The sequence below is a fragment of the Gymnodraco acuticeps genome, unplaced genomic scaffold (assembly GCF_902827175.1).
Source record: "Gymnodraco acuticeps unplaced genomic scaffold, fGymAcu1.1, whole genome shotgun sequence".
Lineage (NCBI taxonomy): Eukaryota > Metazoa > Chordata > Actinopteri > Perciformes > Bathydraconidae > Gymnodraco > Gymnodraco acuticeps.
The window spans coordinates 163,794-180,517 of NW_022991196.1; the positions used below are offsets into that span (position 1 = coordinate 163,794).

The 16,724-nt window shown below is 42.3% G+C and overlaps 1 protein-coding gene across 11 annotated transcripts in view; it reads right to left on the reverse strand.

Moving 5' to 3' along the window:
* LOC117561250 (protein NLRC3-like) overlaps nucleotides 1–16,724 on the reverse strand; it is a 79,515-nt gene that overhangs the window by 45,951 nt on the left and 16,840 nt on the right. The window contains exons 4-12 of one of the 11 annotated variants that reach the window (XR_004571320.1): nucleotides 15,126–15,361; nucleotides 13,473–14,936; nucleotides 13,025–13,364; nucleotides 12,072–12,245; nucleotides 10,373–10,544; nucleotides 9,815–9,982; nucleotides 8,809–8,852; nucleotides 8,624–8,651; nucleotides 1,479–2,719 (exon numbers count right to left, since the gene is read on the reverse strand). The exons of 5 other annotated variants lie outside the window; for them this stretch is intronic. The gene's annotated coding sequence lies outside the window, so the exon portion shown is untranslated. Of the gene's footprint in view, nucleotides 1–1,478; nucleotides 2,720–6,787; nucleotides 8,525–8,623; nucleotides 8,652–8,808; nucleotides 8,853–9,814; nucleotides 9,983–10,372; nucleotides 10,545–12,071; nucleotides 12,246–13,024; nucleotides 14,937–15,125; nucleotides 15,362–16,724 lie in introns of those variants that run through there. 5 more of the 11 variants (XR_004571316.1, XR_004571319.1, XR_004571317.1 and 2 more) reach the window with 5 other exon arrangements.

Sequence of the window (16,724 nt, forward strand, 5' to 3'; positions counted from 1 at the left end):
AACGTAACATAATGTCCCCATGATCTGAACTGTTGTTACCTGCAGTAGATGCAGTGTTACTGCTGGCGATAAGGGCTGGTTGTTTTAACCATTTTCTGATGTCCATCATTGACTGCTGTGTAAGCACCTTGCAGATGACGAACGCGCAGCGGCACAGGTCACGCACACCTCACATAATAACGTTACTTACCGTTTAAATTGACCAAATAAATGCAGCAGACAATGTTATTTAACCACAATTACCATTTATTTTATTTCAACTAAATTATTCTTATTATTATTATCACTACTATTATTATTATTATATATGTAATATTTTTCACTTTTCACTTTTCAAATGAGGGTGCATAACGACTCAACTGAGGGTGCAATGCACCCTTATGCACCCCCGTAGAACTGGGCCTGGAGGGAAGTCACTCAGGATGCTAAACTACTCTTTGGTAAGCCCCCCCCCCCCCCAAGCAACATCAGGGCCAGAAGTCTGAAAGCGAAAAAAAACGGTGAAACCTGAAAAAACAAGATTTGAAACTAAAAAGATAATTGTTTGGAATCTGAAAACGGAAAATCTAAAACTGAAAAAAAGTTTTCAAATATCAACATATGTATAAAAGGAGTGGAGCTGTCTTTTTATGAAAAGTAATTAAGCTCGCTCCGACTTCTTTCTCTTTTTTTTAATCAAAAAAAGTGAACTATTCAGTCAGACATCAATTTATTATAAAAGTAAAGCAAGTAGATTTTCAAGCACTTTCTCCAAAATCCAAGCACTTTTCAAACCTTGAAAACACCACATGAAATGTACCCGTACGAACCCTGTTTTTAAGACCCCGCGGACACCCTGTTAAAACAACTTCAATATAAATCTTCAGTGGATCCCTTTCAGCGGCCAGAGACACGTCTTAACCACAAATTAAAATAGCCTAACAAATATGGATTGAAGCAGAATACAAATCAAAAACATGTCATTTTTGGAAATGCTTATTCCTATTTTTCCAGTATTATTTGTTTTACTTTTGGTCTTAACGCCGCAGTTATTGGAAATCACACATTTGGTTCAGACCCATCACTGGAAAGCCCCATGAATGATAACACAGCCACACAAACACCTGACTAATAGCTCTTTTTTATTAACAGACATCATGAAAATGTCGACAGAAACAAAATTATTTTAGTCCATTAAAAAAAAGTGGGTTTGGATTGACAAGACTCCTCCCACAAAATAACTTAATGAGGGGGAGGGTAAAAGAAAGGGGGGGGGGTTGTGCTCCGACACGTAAATGTATCTGATATTTCCTCCTTTCCTTGTATGTTACTCGTCTTAATGCGTTAGGAAAGACCGGCTTACAGCAGCTCAGTCCCATGTGACCCTCAGACCCAACCCTGTCGAGGAAAGGGGAATATCCGACACATTTCACACGGTATTAAAATGGGGGCGACTAAGGTTACGTTTGTCTTTGTTCACTACCACACAAGCCACACACACCTACGTTTCGTGCTTCACTGGCATCATTAAAAAGGGATGTTTGTGTTTTAAAGTAGGGTTGTATAAAAGTGTATTACCTACAGTAGATGACGATATTTTCCTCTGCTTAACCTTGCCGTCAAAACGAGGACCCAAAGCATTTTTGTGACGCTCTCGCCAAAGCCAGACGCCATCGATAAAAGCAGTGATTTTATAAATCGCAGAACAAAAAGGCGTTGCTGTTCTACTTCTGCCTCTATCAGTTAGTTATTTTGTGTAAATCGTGTGACGTCAGTGAATCCAAACTAACTACTTTAAACACTAAAGTCACAAAATACCACCAAAAAAAGCCGTACTAGTTGAGGCAGCAGAAGGCGAGAAACTTCTGTGTTCAGCGATGTAAAAAATAACTGGTTTCTGACGATGGAGTTTGGTGGCTTTTAGAGAGCAGTTACTGTCGGTCATACCTGAACTATGGATATGCGACAACCCCACACACAATCTGATCTATCCCTTTAAGTCAGCAGGCTACTTTATTGATCCATTTCAGAGGACGACCCCCCGAAAAACAGGCTGGTAGGAAACACAATAAGCGAACAGAGAAACAGAAGCAGACACGAAAAAGTGAAGCACCATCAGAAAACATGATGGTAGTGAATTAAGAGAGAGGGGGGGGTTATATACAGAGGGAGGGGCTGTCAGCGTGTGCCTTTGTCAACAATACAGGTCACCATGATTACATTTTTGCAAATCCAGCTGCTTAAAGAACATTAAAGGTAAAAGGGGTTTCCCCAGGAGGAGGAGTGTGAGAGCAGGGGCTGCACGCAGACCCCCAGAGTGGATCTGAACACACAGAGCGAGAGGGAGGAGGATAGAAAACGTCAACTTGTCCTGCAGGCATGGCTGAACTCTGCTCCCGCTACCCCTCACTTCCTTTGAGATAGACACAGGTGACAAGGGTGGAGGGACATGGACAGTGTTACGAGACAAGGAGCCTTATTGTAGACACTGTAGTGTGTATATATATATATTATATATGTGTGTACTGTGTATGCAAGGTGTGTGGATGTGTCTCCTCATGTCATGTGTGTGTTACATGTGTCTCCCTTTGTGGCAGCAGTGTGTTTAGGCCTCGCTCTCCCCCGCTGACGAGGTGTTCTGCACCTCCTCCTCCAGGATGGGCACGATCAGGTTGTCCTTGGACATCAGGTTGTACTTCATGACGAAGCGCGTGAACCGGTGACACAGGAACGTCTCGTTCTGTAGGCAGAAAAACAGATCAAAACAAGGTCAATCTGGCGTTCTGATTCATTCAAGTCATTTATGGCTTTTCCTGCAGCACGTAGCACGGTTTAAGCTTTCTGCTTTCCACTAGGGCTAGTTCCGGCTCAGGGCTACTTTTTCACCTTTTTTCTGGCCCTCCAAAATGGAGGTTCTTACCGGGCCAACAACCGGGCTGCATATGCTAAACCACTCTCGACTGCTGATTGGTCAGAGAGAATCGCTGGCAAGGGGGGGCTACAACTACAACACAATGAACATATTTAACCGTGATTTAATTGTAATACACGTTTCAAAATGGTAATTGACATGATCGTTTCGGTAGTGACTAAAATGGAATGGTAAGCAGGTAAATCCCACCATTTTGAAATAAATGTGTTTTAAAGTCTGAAATTCAGTGTTACTTTAAAGGTCTCTTATTATACTATTGTTAGGCATGTATTAAAGGTCTCAGATATATAAAAAAACATGTCTATGAAGTGTTTTTCTCAAAATACCAAACAGATTATGCATTCTAGCCTCATCCCCCTCTATTTCAGCCTGTTACTAAAGTGCTGATTCTGGGTCAGTAGCTTCAAACGTTCACACTTCAACATGAGGCATGTTGTGAGTTAAGATTAAGCAATAAGGTTGAGGGAATATGATACAACCTTGAGAACAAAATACTGTGGTCACTACCGAAACACTGGATGTTTTGTAAAAAATAAAGTATATTGACTTATCAACTAAAATGAAATGATACTGATTGGTTTAATGCAATGGTTCTCAAACTTTTTCTGTCAGGCCCCCCCTTTGGAGAAGAAAATAAGTCGGGCCCCCCCAACACAAATAGTCAGGCTCAGTGGCGGCGCCAGAGATTTATTTTGGGGGTGCTGTGGGGTAGCTTGACGTTTCATAGAGGGTGCTCAAACATTTAGGGTTTCCCATTAATGTCCCGGGCGCTACAGAGGAATGTTCTACCTGCAACACTCCCCACGCAAATACACAGTGTGACATTTACAATGAAGGCTCGAGGCATATAGGTGTAAGCAGGGGTAAAGTGCTATTTTTATAGGTGGTGTGTGGACCTCACATAGGGGGGGTCCGGGGGCAAGCTCCCCCGGGAAGATTTATTTTTAAATATTGAAGTTAAAAGCATCAATCTGGTGCACTTTGAGAGCAACATGAAGAGATCTATGGATACATCTCTCAACACCCATCTGAAACAGAACTGTAAACAGATTTACTATTTCTTTATGGATATTTTACAAATCATTCCCCTTTTAAACTTTATTCTTGTTTCACTGTCATATAGTATTTCATACCTGTTTTTCATTTATTCTCTTATTTTTTATAACTATAATGATCATATAAACGTGTGCCTCGGAAATAATTGTTTACATTAATGGTGACCAAAACGTTTGAGACCCACTGAGATAACACTGAGAGAGTCCTTTAGCTCACTGAGCCTCTCAGTCTGACAGGAGAGGACTCTCCTCCACCTTGTTGTTGAAAAAACTCCTTATATCCGTTAGCGTAGCTCGCTAGCACCAGAAGCTAACAACAACGATCTCCGGTACCGGTGCGTTCTCTCTCTCTTTCGCTCGCTCGCGCACACACACACAGAGCCGAGCTTTAATGAAACACACAGACCCAGACGTAATAGTACTGCATCATATAATTTTCGAATCAATAATTTTTCAATTTATGATTTTTTTTTTTTTAATCTTTTTTTTTTTTTATAGCCATTTTTCCTCCTGGTCTCTCGCGCCCCCCCCCCCCCCCCCCCCCCTGGCATACCTCTGCGCCACCCAAGGGGGGCGCGCCCCCCACTTTGAGAACCACTGGTTTAATGTATGTTCAATTTCAACAATCATCAACTCTGGAATCAATATGATCAGTGTTATGCATTTTACAAAGAAAGTTTGCATTAACATTTTTAGGATTTGTATAAACTTTTTTGATTTGATTAAAAATTCACTTTTATTAATTTAATTGTGAAAACCCTCAAGAAATATTTGTTAAAATACTTTTTAGAGAAGGGAAGGTAAAACAATCTTAACAGGCTAATATAATACTTGTTTACTACAGTGTATGTACTATGTTTCGGTAGTGACCATTTTTGCTAGAGGAAGAATATTCCAATACAGTCTGAAAATACGATGAAAAAAATGTACGGTTCTTTTACTAGATATGTGTAATTTAGATATGGTACAAAATATAAATGGACAAAGTTTTGGGAAAAAAACATACAACATTTCAAAACATTTCCAACCTGACTTTGGTCAGTATTGATTGTCCTTCCTCCTTATCTTCCAACCATTTGGACGCAAACTTGCATTTCCCCATAACGATGTTGATAACAACCGGCGTAAACGGACCTTCGCGCTATCAAGCAGTGAGCGTGCGATGTCCTGTTCAGATGACGTCAAATCCAACGGGATGCCATCAATAAACTACACAGAATCACACTACACACCTACGCAATGATTACATTCAGGCAGACTGTAGAATACAACCTCTTTGGACCATTTATATACTTATTGAAAACAACCGTTTATTACTTTTTAATAGCCATAATTTTCGATAAATTGATTTATCAACTTTTAATACTTTTTACAGGGTTCTTACACCTTTTCCAAGGTCAAATTCAAGCACTTTTCAAGCATATTCAAGGTGCATTTCAAACTTATCAAGCATCTTACAGCTGTTGTAAATTACATATTTATATACACATACTTATCCTCAAATGATTATTTCCCTACCTCACATTAAATCAGATGTTCTTTATGCTATGAACAACCAGATGTGTGTTTCGTGATAGCATTCTACATGAGGATGACAAATTAAAGAAAAAGAAAACGAAGCGTAATATTTCAAAATGAGTGACCCATCTGTAAGTAGACTGGGCATCCCATATAACCTGGCTGAGCCAATATACAACAATCAGCCAAATAACTTTTCAATACATTCTTTATTAACATGTTGGAGGTCCTTAGGTTGGCAGTGAACATAAGGCTCTCCCAGGTTAGGCCAAAGGGTGCATTATATGCACACATATACTGTATCAACTCAAAGGTGAATTCTCCTTCACATTGAATCAGAGATTATGCAAATCAAATCAACTTTCAATCAGTCTTTGAGCTCCTTGAGTTGAAAAAGCAAACAGAAAACCTGCACAGAACACTGCACTGAGTCATTCAAGGTCAGGCTAATAAGCATACAGCCTATAAAGCCCCTGTCACACTGTCCCGAAATTGACACCCGATGGACACACGATAAAGGAAATGTTCAAATTCGGCTCTGATCGTAACAACATCGCGCCATTCGTGAGAGCATCTTAAGCCATCGTATGACCGCCGGTGGAGTTTCTCAGGCTCCGGCAGCAACTTCGTGAGCGGCAACTTCGTAAGGCACTCGTGAGGGCATCTTGTCGAATCGTGTCATCTTCGTGTTATCATCGGTGCCATCGGGCATTCGCCCTCACTCTGATCGGGGCGAATGCCCGATGGCACCGATGATAACAAGATGCCCTCACGATGGCCTTACGAAGGGCAAAATTGACACACAAATTCAACACGAAAATGAACCTTCTCAAGGTCCTTCGGCTATTTTTTGGCATGCCAAAGATTTTGCCACCGCTCACGAAGTTGCTGCCGGAGCCTGAGAAACTCCACCGGCGGTCATACGATGGCTTAAGATGCCCTCACGAATGGCCCGATGTTGCTACGATCACAGCGGAATTTGAACATTTCCTTTATCGTGTGTCCATCGGGTTTTTTATTGCACAACAAAATCATGTAAATATATTATGTAAATAACCCAATTTGTGTTCTGTGAAACTGAAAAGGATATAATATATTATTTTGAAGGCGAATTGACAGGAAGTTGTTGTTGCTATGGAAACAACAACATGACGGAGAAAACTTAATATCTTCTACATATAAAGACGGATAAAGTAAAGAACAAAGTCTGAAGATATCAGTACAGTATCATAGTACTGTAACATAATTGTTTTTGTTACTTTTGTTGCAGTTGTATGTCTTAAATTTAATGTAAATGTTGCCTTCGTGTGTGGTTCGGGGCCATCTTCGTGCAAAATTCACAATTCCATATTCGTGTGTCCATCGGGTGTCAACTTCGGGACAGTGTGACAGGGGCTTAAGGGAGGGTCTTTCAGTTCCTTGAGTTTGTCCGTTAGCTGTCTCTCCAAAGTCTCCAGATGTCTTTCCTTTTCCTTAGCAGCTCTTCCAAGGCCATGGGGCTTAGAGATGAAGCTTAGTTTTCTTTTTATGCAACTGTGTACTTCTACTCCACTACAGTTCAGAGGTACATGGTGTACTTCTACTCCACTACATGTATTTAATACCTTTAGTTACTTTACAGATGTGGATGAATGATGTGAAATATAATCAAGTGTTGTATCAGACTTTAGTTCCACCTGGAGTAAATTCACCAGCTACCCTGCAGTATACCAAGCCATTCAAACTAGCTGCACCTTCACCAGCTTTGAGAACACTTTCATGATCAATCATTATAAAACATATCATATATATTATTCTGAAATGGAGCCTCAGTGACCTTTGAGATATCACCCTCTTTCAATCCCAAGAAAACATTCCTCCTCAAAGACACATTCACCTCCGACAGACTTTCACTTGTGGACTAGAGTTATCCTGTGGATGAACTTAAGGAACACTATCTCCACCTACAAGGCCTTCCCCTTCCCTCTTTCCCAAAGTGCAGCCTCTCCTACTAATAGGTGCAGATAACTTTCACCTCATTACCCCAACCAAAAGAGTCTCTTTGGGTCCACAGGGGGCACCAATAGCCCTCCAGCTAGGTTCAAATACAAGATCTCACTCCTCACCCATCAGGGCATCCACGGGAACGCTCCTTCATACCTCAAGGAACTACTCTCCTCACAAACCTCCAACCTCCATTCTACAACCAACCATCTACTTCCCCCCCCCCCCCCAGGACCAAACTCCGCACCATGGGGGGGCTTTCTGTTCACCTGTGGAATTCCCTCCCAGACAAACTGAGGACTCCACAGACCACTGACTCCTTTAAGAAGGGCCTAAAATACGTTCTTTTTTTAAAGCCTTTTATTAAACTTGTGTTTCTTTAAAGAATAAGTATATTATGCCCCTTGTAGCACTTTGAGATTACTTTTAGCACTGAAAGGTGCTTTACAAATTAAATGCATCATTATTATTCTTATCATTAGGTTGGACACTCCAAGGGCCCCCCCTATTCAGGAGCCATCGGATGCCCCCCAGAGTCTCTTCACCCCAACTGGAACCCCCGATGCCGAACTCAGTCGTCAGGTGGAAGAACTATGGCAGATAGGTGTCCTCCCCTTTCAGGAAGAGCAAGGCATCACCAGATCCAAGCGCCCCTCCAGTCCAGTGGACCCCCTTCCAGCAGCTCATTGACCGGGTCCTGCGTCCCACTCTCAGTATGCAGATATCCGGATGACTACATCGTTCAAAGTGAGATGTTGGGGCAGGTGAAGGCGGGGCTCGGAGCTAACCTGAAGAAGAGTGAGTTGGGGTATCTGGGGTCAATGGAGTCTCCTCTCTGGTGCCGGGATGGGTGGGAGGTGGTGGTAGGTAGCAGCAGGAGTATGTGCAACACATCTTTCTTCTCAAGAAAAGCTTTAAGTACAATGGATTGTTTTTGTTCATTTCATATTGAGGAGAGCTAACAGGAAGTCTCTCATCAGCTGCAGCCTTCTTCTTTATTTTCCAAAATGCCTCCGCGCTCCTCTTCACGTCTCAAACTCGCCCCGTGATGAAGAAACTGAGAACAAATCAAACCTGAGCTTGCAGATTTGTCTGGAACACCAGAAGCACGTGTTGAAACCTCAATAAATAAACTTCACACGGTACGACCTCTCACCTTTCTGTGTGTCTTCACTTCCTGTCACCTGAGAGGAGAGAGAGAGAGAATAATGATGATGATGAAACAAAGAGAAACAGCTAAAATGATGAAGAGAGAAAGAAGAGTGTTGTTTTCCTCTGAGGTCACGCTCCATTAAAGAGTTTCATATCTGGATGAATGGAGGATATGGTTTCAGTACTCACAGGTCTTCTGGATCGTGGCTCTGAACAGCTCATATCCTCTGATCCTGTAGAGACGAACACAATCCAACAGTTTGAGATCCAGTTTAAAATAAGTGTTTGTTCTTTGAGTCAGCTTCAGAGTCCTGACCTCATGCTTTACATCCCATCATATCTCCTCTGCAAACACTACGACTGCCACAGCTCTCAGCTGCATGACAGGAAGTAACCAGTCATTGGTCTAGAACAGGGGGGTCCACACTTTTTTCACAGAGGGCCACATACAGAGAAATATATAAAGCTCTGGGCCGCTCTCTAGAGGAATGTTGTCTCATGAGTTCAGTTATAAGTCAGGAAACTCACATGAAGGTAAAGGATGCTTGTTACTTGAAGATGCTTTAAGAAACAAAGAGCTCTCAGCTCTCCAGAGGGTTTACTTTATTCTGTCAGCAGCTCATTCCTTAAAGCAGGAGCTTCAGCATTGATTATAATTACAGGAAGTATGAAGGTTTATTTCACGCTTGTTATAACAATAAGTTATTGGGCTTTTTTCTTATCAAGTTAGATTTGTTAGGAAATGTTTTCAGCTTGAATTGACTGCATGTATTTTAAAGGTGGGCTCATTAACACATGAATACTACTGTGTAATATATGTGTACATATATATTTAAGAAGTACAAGACAAGACAAGCTGAAGTTTCATGTGTGGGCCGTATTTCATTATATTTTCAAAATTTGCTGAGGGCCGCATTTGGCCCCCGGGCCGCAGTTTGGACACCCCTGGTCTAGAAACTAAAAACATCCCATGAGAACAGACTACCTTTCCCGCTCTTCTGTAAAACCCCATATGTCTGTTAGAGAGTTGATACTAAAGTGTGGCTTTGCATGTTCAGCTGGCCTTCTGTAGTTGATGGAAGAATGGAAGAGCCTGCAGTCAGTGGGTAACATCACTGATCTGTTTCCCCAGTGAGAGAAACACCTCCCTGAGTTTCATACAATACTGCTGAACCAGCAGAGACCCCTCACTGACCTGAGGGTCTCCAGTCTGCAGTCTGGACTCTCCAGAAGATCTCTCAGCAGCTTCTCTGAATCCTGCAGATCGTTGTAACTCAGGTCCAGATCTCTCAGATGGATGTTGGACTTCAGAGCTGAGGCCAGAGCAGAACAGCTGATCTCTGACAAACTGCAGTGCCTCAGACTGAATAAAGAAAACATGATGAGGATACAAATCAGTTTATAATCAGATGTTACTCAACATTGAAATGAATGGGAACAAAAACATATGTCTTCTTCAGAAAGTCCACTTTATCCTGTAAAACTAATATTACTTCAGATGAACTTTATTCAGACGTTATCGTTTACTAAATATTAAAAACATAGATTTACTTTTAACAACTAACATCTATCACAGTTCCTTTAAGAATCAGTCAGCATGTATCTCTGCAGTTCTTACTTTAGTTACAAATGAAAGTATGAATACAAGAACATTTACAACTGAATGGATGTAAGTTAATTACGTAGAAGAATCAGGTTGAATAACTAATGAAACATGAGATCTCCAGCAGTAACAGAGAGTCAGTGAACTGACCTGAGAGTCTCCAGTCTGCAGTCTGGACTCTCCAGAAGATCTCTCAGCAGCTCCACTCCTGAATCCTTCAGAGCGTTGTCACTCAGGTCCAGATCTCTCAGATGGAGGTTGGACTTCAGAGCTGAGATCAGAGCAGAACAGCTGATCTCTGACAAACTGCAGCCCCATCAGACTGAATAAAGAGAACATGATGTAACTTTAGAAAACAATGTTCCTGTTTGAAATAACTCCAGGTTTAATAATCTGTTCAGAGTTAAACAGCGTTTCAAAGGTCTCCTATCAGGCTATCTCTACGCATATATTATGGGTCTCAGATATATACAAATATATAAAAACATGTCTATGATGTGTTTTGCTCAAAATACCAAACAGATCATGCATTTTAGAAATCCCTCATATCCCTCTGTTCCAGCTGTTAGAGGAGAGCAGGTTCGGGTCCTTAGCTTGAACAAAAAAGAAAGGAGGGGGAGCTAATGCCTGATCAGAATTCTACCAGCAGAAACTCAGCTAAATGCTGCCGTGATGAAACTCCATATCATGTTCCAAACCACATCAAGGATTCTCTCTGAAACAGGATGGAGCTCAAACTCTTTCTCTCTCTCAGGTTTACCACGAGGTGAGTTCCTTTTTACTTCCTGCTTCTTCACACACATGATCTCTCCAGCACAGGTTAGCTCTGAGTGTTAGCATGCTAATGTAAACACAGACCATATTACTTCCAGAACACGTCTCATTGTTTCTGACAGCAACGTTTCTGATTGGTTTCTCATGACGCAGCAAATCTGGATCAGCTCCGTTGTTCCCCCGTTTTTAGAGATGTGGGTACGGAGGAAAGAGAGAGGGGTTTGTTTCCTGACACTTTGTGAGTCTCCTGACACCGGGGACACATGGTGATGTAGAGAAGACATCACAAAGTGACTTTTGCATGATAGGAGACCTTTAACGTCAGAGATGATGTAGAAACAATCCACTGATGATCTGGAACTTTAACTTTGATCAGATGTTGATCAACTCCTTCATCTCCCTCACAGCTCATCAGTACTAACAGCATCTCCACTGACTCATGGAGCACAGAGTGAGTCAGTGGAAGCTCAAACACTCTCCCTCACACATTCACCTTCTCTTTGTTATTCTGATCAATATTCAGTCTTTAGCAAAAATGGAAAAATCATTGTAATGTATTTGTAACGGAGGTGATCTCTGGGGCCATAGATCTCGGCCTCCGTCACGGATTGTGTAGCTTTGTTGGTGGCGAAATGTAGGTAGTGTGTGTGTCTGTATGTGTTTTAGTTTGTCTGTCTCTGTTTGCTGGTTTCATGTTAAAAGTGTTCCCCTTCCTTGTCTGTGGCTGTTGATTGTGTGCACCTGGTGCCCTGTGTTGCCTCCTCCCCCCCCCCACCTGTGTCTAATTGCTGATTAGTGTGTATTTAGGGTCTGTTGCCCTGTCTGTTTTGAGGCTGGGAGTGTGTGTGAGATCCCTGTGGTTGGTGACGGTGTGCACATGTTCGGCAGGATTGAGGCTGTGAATCTTTGTGTCACATGTTTATGAGGTAATAAATGCCCACACCGGCTTGTATTTTGGACGTTCTGCCTCTGTCTCCTTCCTTGGTCGGGCCGCTCAATTGTCAGCTTCACAGTATTTTTTTCAAATTCAGAAAATGATAAACACAAACAGATGAAGTTCAGTCAGTGAACTGACCTGAGAGCCTCCAGTCTGCAGTTTGGACTCTTCAGTCCAGAACTCAGCAGCTCCACTCCTGAATCCTGCAGATCGTTGACACTCAGGTCCAGATGTCTCAGATGGGAGGGGTCAGACTTCAGAGCTGAGGCCACGACTTCACAGTGAGCCTCTGAGAGTCCACAGCTAGTGAGTCTATAATAACACATATATTACAACATGTGTTAAAAAAGAGGAAACATAATGACCTCAAGCATTTGATGAAAAACATATTTGACATGTTCTGATTGAGATTTTCTGTTAGTCCATTTTATATATAATAATATATGATAGAGTGTAATGTGCTGTCAGTGTGATCTGATCACAGGTCTGTGCTCCTGCTGTCACTGACTGTTACCAAGGAAACAGAAATTAAATAAATCACTTGACAATATTAGAGATGTACATATTTAAATGTTGATTAATATTTAGATGTGAATGATGGATGTTTTGTCTTCTCTGAGCATCTGGAAATGTATTGCGCACAAACACAGTTAACAAACCAATAAAGTTTCAATATTCTAAACTGAATACCATCAGATGTTCTCACTGTATGAGTATTAAGACATAACTCTGGTATTGGTGGGATATGATATAGATCTTATTTTAAACTCTAAAACATTGTGATAAAAACGTGTGTGTTTAATGATAAAGAAACTAGAAAGTAATAATAACTGATAACTGTAAGTCCTGCTGTGTGGTTTGATCACATGCTGAGAAACCTCTAAAGTCCTTCATGTGTTTGACATGTCGCCTCCATCACTCAACATGAAGAGAGAAACGCTTCAGTTTAACTATTATTATAAATAAATAGAAGAACAGTGTTGGTTTATTTTGCTCTCAGTATTTAAACAGCAGAAATGTTATAGTGTTTATTTGAATAATTAAACTCCTGATCCACATTAGTTTATAAAGTGAATCACATCTGGACTTACTTGGCCTTCCTGCAGTTCCTCACAGCTGGAATCAGTCTCTGTTTCCCCTCATCTGATGTTTTGTACTTGTTCAGGTCCAACTCATCCAGAACCTCCTCTGACATCTGCAGCATGTAGGCCAGAGCAGAGCAGTGGATCACAGAGAGTTCCTTCTCTGATCTGTTCTCTGACTTCAGGAACTCTGTGATCTCCTGATGTACTGAGAGGTCCTTCATCTCTGTCAGACAGTGGAAGATGTTGATGCTCCTGTCAGGAGAGATGTCACCACTGTTCATCTCCTTCAGGTTGCTGACGGCTCTCTGGATGGTTTCTGGTCTGTTGTCTGTGCGACCCAGCAGGCCTCCTAACAGTCTATGAATGAATGTTAGTATGTTGTCTGTGCGACCCAGCAGGCCTCTGAAGAGTCTCTGGATGATTCCTGGTCTGTTGTCTGTGCGACACAGCAGGCCTCCTAACAGTCTCTGGTTGGACTCCAGAGAGAGGCCGTGGAGAAAGCGGACAAACAGGTCCAGGTGGCCATTTTCACTTCTGAGGGATTTCGCCATGGCTCCCTTTAGGAAGACATCCAGGGATGGGTAATCATGATCACTGCTGTTGCTATAGTCTCCCTGCAGGAAGTCCTTCAGTACCGCTGTGTCTCTGTTGGTGTAACAGTGGAACATGTAGACTGCAGCCAGAAACTCCTGAATGCTCAGATGAACAAAGCAGTAGACTGTTTTCTCAAAGATCACACTCTCTCTTTTGAAGATCTCTGTACAAACTCCTGAGTGCACCAAGGCCTCTGTGACATCAAGACCACAGCGCTGCAGGTCTTCTTGGTAGAACATGATGTCTCCTTTCTCTAGCTGTTCAAACGCCAGCCTCCCCAGCTTCAGAAGAAGCTCCCTGTCAGCCTCCGTCAGCTGCTGTGGACTCGTCTCATGTCCCGCTTCATACTTCTGCTTCTTCCTCTTGGTCTGGACCAGCAGGAAGTGTGAGTACATGTCAGTGAGGGTCTGGGGCAGCTCTCCTCTCTGGTCTGTAGTCAACATGTGGTCCAGAACTGCAGCAGTGATCCAGCAGAAGACTGGGATCATGCACATGATGTGGAGGCTCCTGGAGCTCTTGATGTGAGAGATGATTCTGCTGGACAGGTCTTCATCACTCGATCTCCTCCTGAAGTACTCCTCCTTCTGGGCGTCAGTGAAGCCTCGTACTTCTGTTACCCTGTCCACGCACTCAGGAGGGATCTGATTGGCCGCTGCAGGTCTGGAAGTTATCCAGACGAGAGCCGAGGGAAGCAGCTTCCCCCTGATGAGGTTTGTCAGCAGCACGTTGACTGAGGACTGCTGTGAGACATCAGACACAACCTCACTGTTTCTGAAGTCCAGAGAAAGTCTGCTTTCATCCAGGCCGTCAAAGATGAGCAGCACTTTGCAGACAGCCAGCTGCTCTGCTGTGACCTTCTGTAAGGTTGGATGGAAAACATGGAGCAGCCTGAGAAGACTGTACTGCTCAGCTTTGATCAGGTTCAGCTCCCTGAAGGAGAGCGGGATCACCAGACTGACATCTTGGTTTCCCAAACCCTCGGCCCAGTCCAGAGTGAACTTCTGCACTGAGAAGGTTTTTCCAACTCCAGCGACTCCGTTGGTCAGGACCGCTCTGATGAGAGTCTGTTGGTCAGGTAAGGCTCTAAAGATGTCCTGGCACTTGATTGGAGTGTCATGGAGGGTCTCTTTCTTGGAAGATGTCTCCAGCTGCCTCACCTCATGTTGGGTATTAACCTCTTCACTCTGGCCTTGTGTGATGTAGAGCTCAGTGAAGATGCTGTTGAGGAGGGTTTCACTTTGATCAGTTCCTTCAGTCACACGTTCACATCTCCTCCTCAGACTGAGCCTATGTTCATCTAAAACCTGCTGCAGACCACGTTCTGCTGGAAGAGAAGGAAACAGGAGAGAATCAGAAAATGCTTTTGAGAATATAACAATAAAACTAATAAAAACAGACTGAGTTTAAATGTTTTATAAACATTGTAATGTCTTTGTTCTTCAACAGAATACCTAATAAAAAAACAAATGAACCAGGAAGAGGAATAAGACGCTGCATGAGTTCGGCCTCTTACCTCGTACAGAGCTGGTCTGACTGGCTGTCTGCAGGCCAGCTCTGGTTCTGGGTCTTTCTCCACACTGGGGACAGGAGGGGTCTCCTGATGGAGGTCTCTGCTCCCAGTATGAGGTGATGCACTGTCTGCAGAACCAGTGTCCACAGCTGGTAGAGACTGGATCCTTCAGGACGTCCTGACACAGAGCACAGCTGGACAGCTGCTCCTCCACAGGAACACCACTCTTCCTCTTCCCTCTGTGGAGAGGAACACATCCTTTATAGCACTTTGCTTCAGAGGGGCTGATTCTCACCAAAGGTACAACAAGTGGGCACTTTCTAGTTTGATCTTTAAAAAAAGGTCTATATAATATATACCCTTGTGATCAGGAAGATAGCTTACAGTTCACATGATCATAAAACCAGAGAGCCTCCTGTCTGGATTCATCACCCAGAGGAGCACATGTTCCCTGTATCTACACACACAGCTGTATTAACCTGGTTCACTATAAACCCAACTTAATGCTGCCCCACAATGCCTTGCAGCCGCAGCATTTGCCGTCACTCAACAGTCGGCCGTTCACGGAAACAACCGATTATGACAGAGAAATTATATCATGAAAGTTACAGTGCATTTTAAACGTAGTGGTAAGTTGCCAAGTGCTACGTTCATCAGTATTATAATCAAAAAGAGAAATATGAACATTAGTTTTTACTGAAATGATCAAATAAAGTCAACATCTCACAGTCTTTACTGAGCTGTGTGGGGTTTGTTCAACTTTTAAAAGATGTTTGAATGGTGATAAACACAGTGATAGATGTTAAGGACTAACGTTTATAATAAATACATTTGTATTGATTTTAAGATCCATAGTTCATACAATCATACGTATTGGGATCATTTGTATTAATGTGGACCGGAGGGAGAGGGTGACGAGGACTAACGTTTATAATAAATCAAGGTCAAGGAATAGATGATAGGGTTAGAATTTAGGAGCTGATTTTTGGACTATTCGACTGCAGCCATGGTACTGACACCGGGGGTCAGTTTATTCGCCTGCAAGAAAAGGCGCTAGCGCGGGACCGTAGCAGGATGTGACGCATATTTTAGTTGACCTAATTAAAACCGTTTTGTTTTTTATTTATGTGTCACAGTATCACCTCAAAATACAAGATACGAAACATTTTCAACCGTGCAAGAAAATATAAATAGTCCTACAAATACTTTTATTTTATCTCCTTCTTATTTTTGTCTAAGCTCAAGGGAGCCAGAGCATGCGGCTCGAGGGCTGCGGGTTGCCGACCCCTGGCCTAGTGGTTAAAGCACGTTATTGAATTATTGTTTTTATGTGTTATATTTGATGAAAGAAATATTTAGAGTACATACTTTCATCGGAGGAAAGTAGAAGGTCAATGATAGAAATATAGAATATAAAAAATCAAGAAGATACTATAAGTGATCTCTACAATAAAACAGTTAAGTGCAGGATGTACAAAGATATTAATAGGAGGAGGTGCAAAACAGAAAAACGAATGAACCTTTATTTAAATAATACTTTAGATTAAGGTCTTCTTTTAAATAAGAAAAAAGCTTTGGGGGTATCTATCTACAGATAAATAT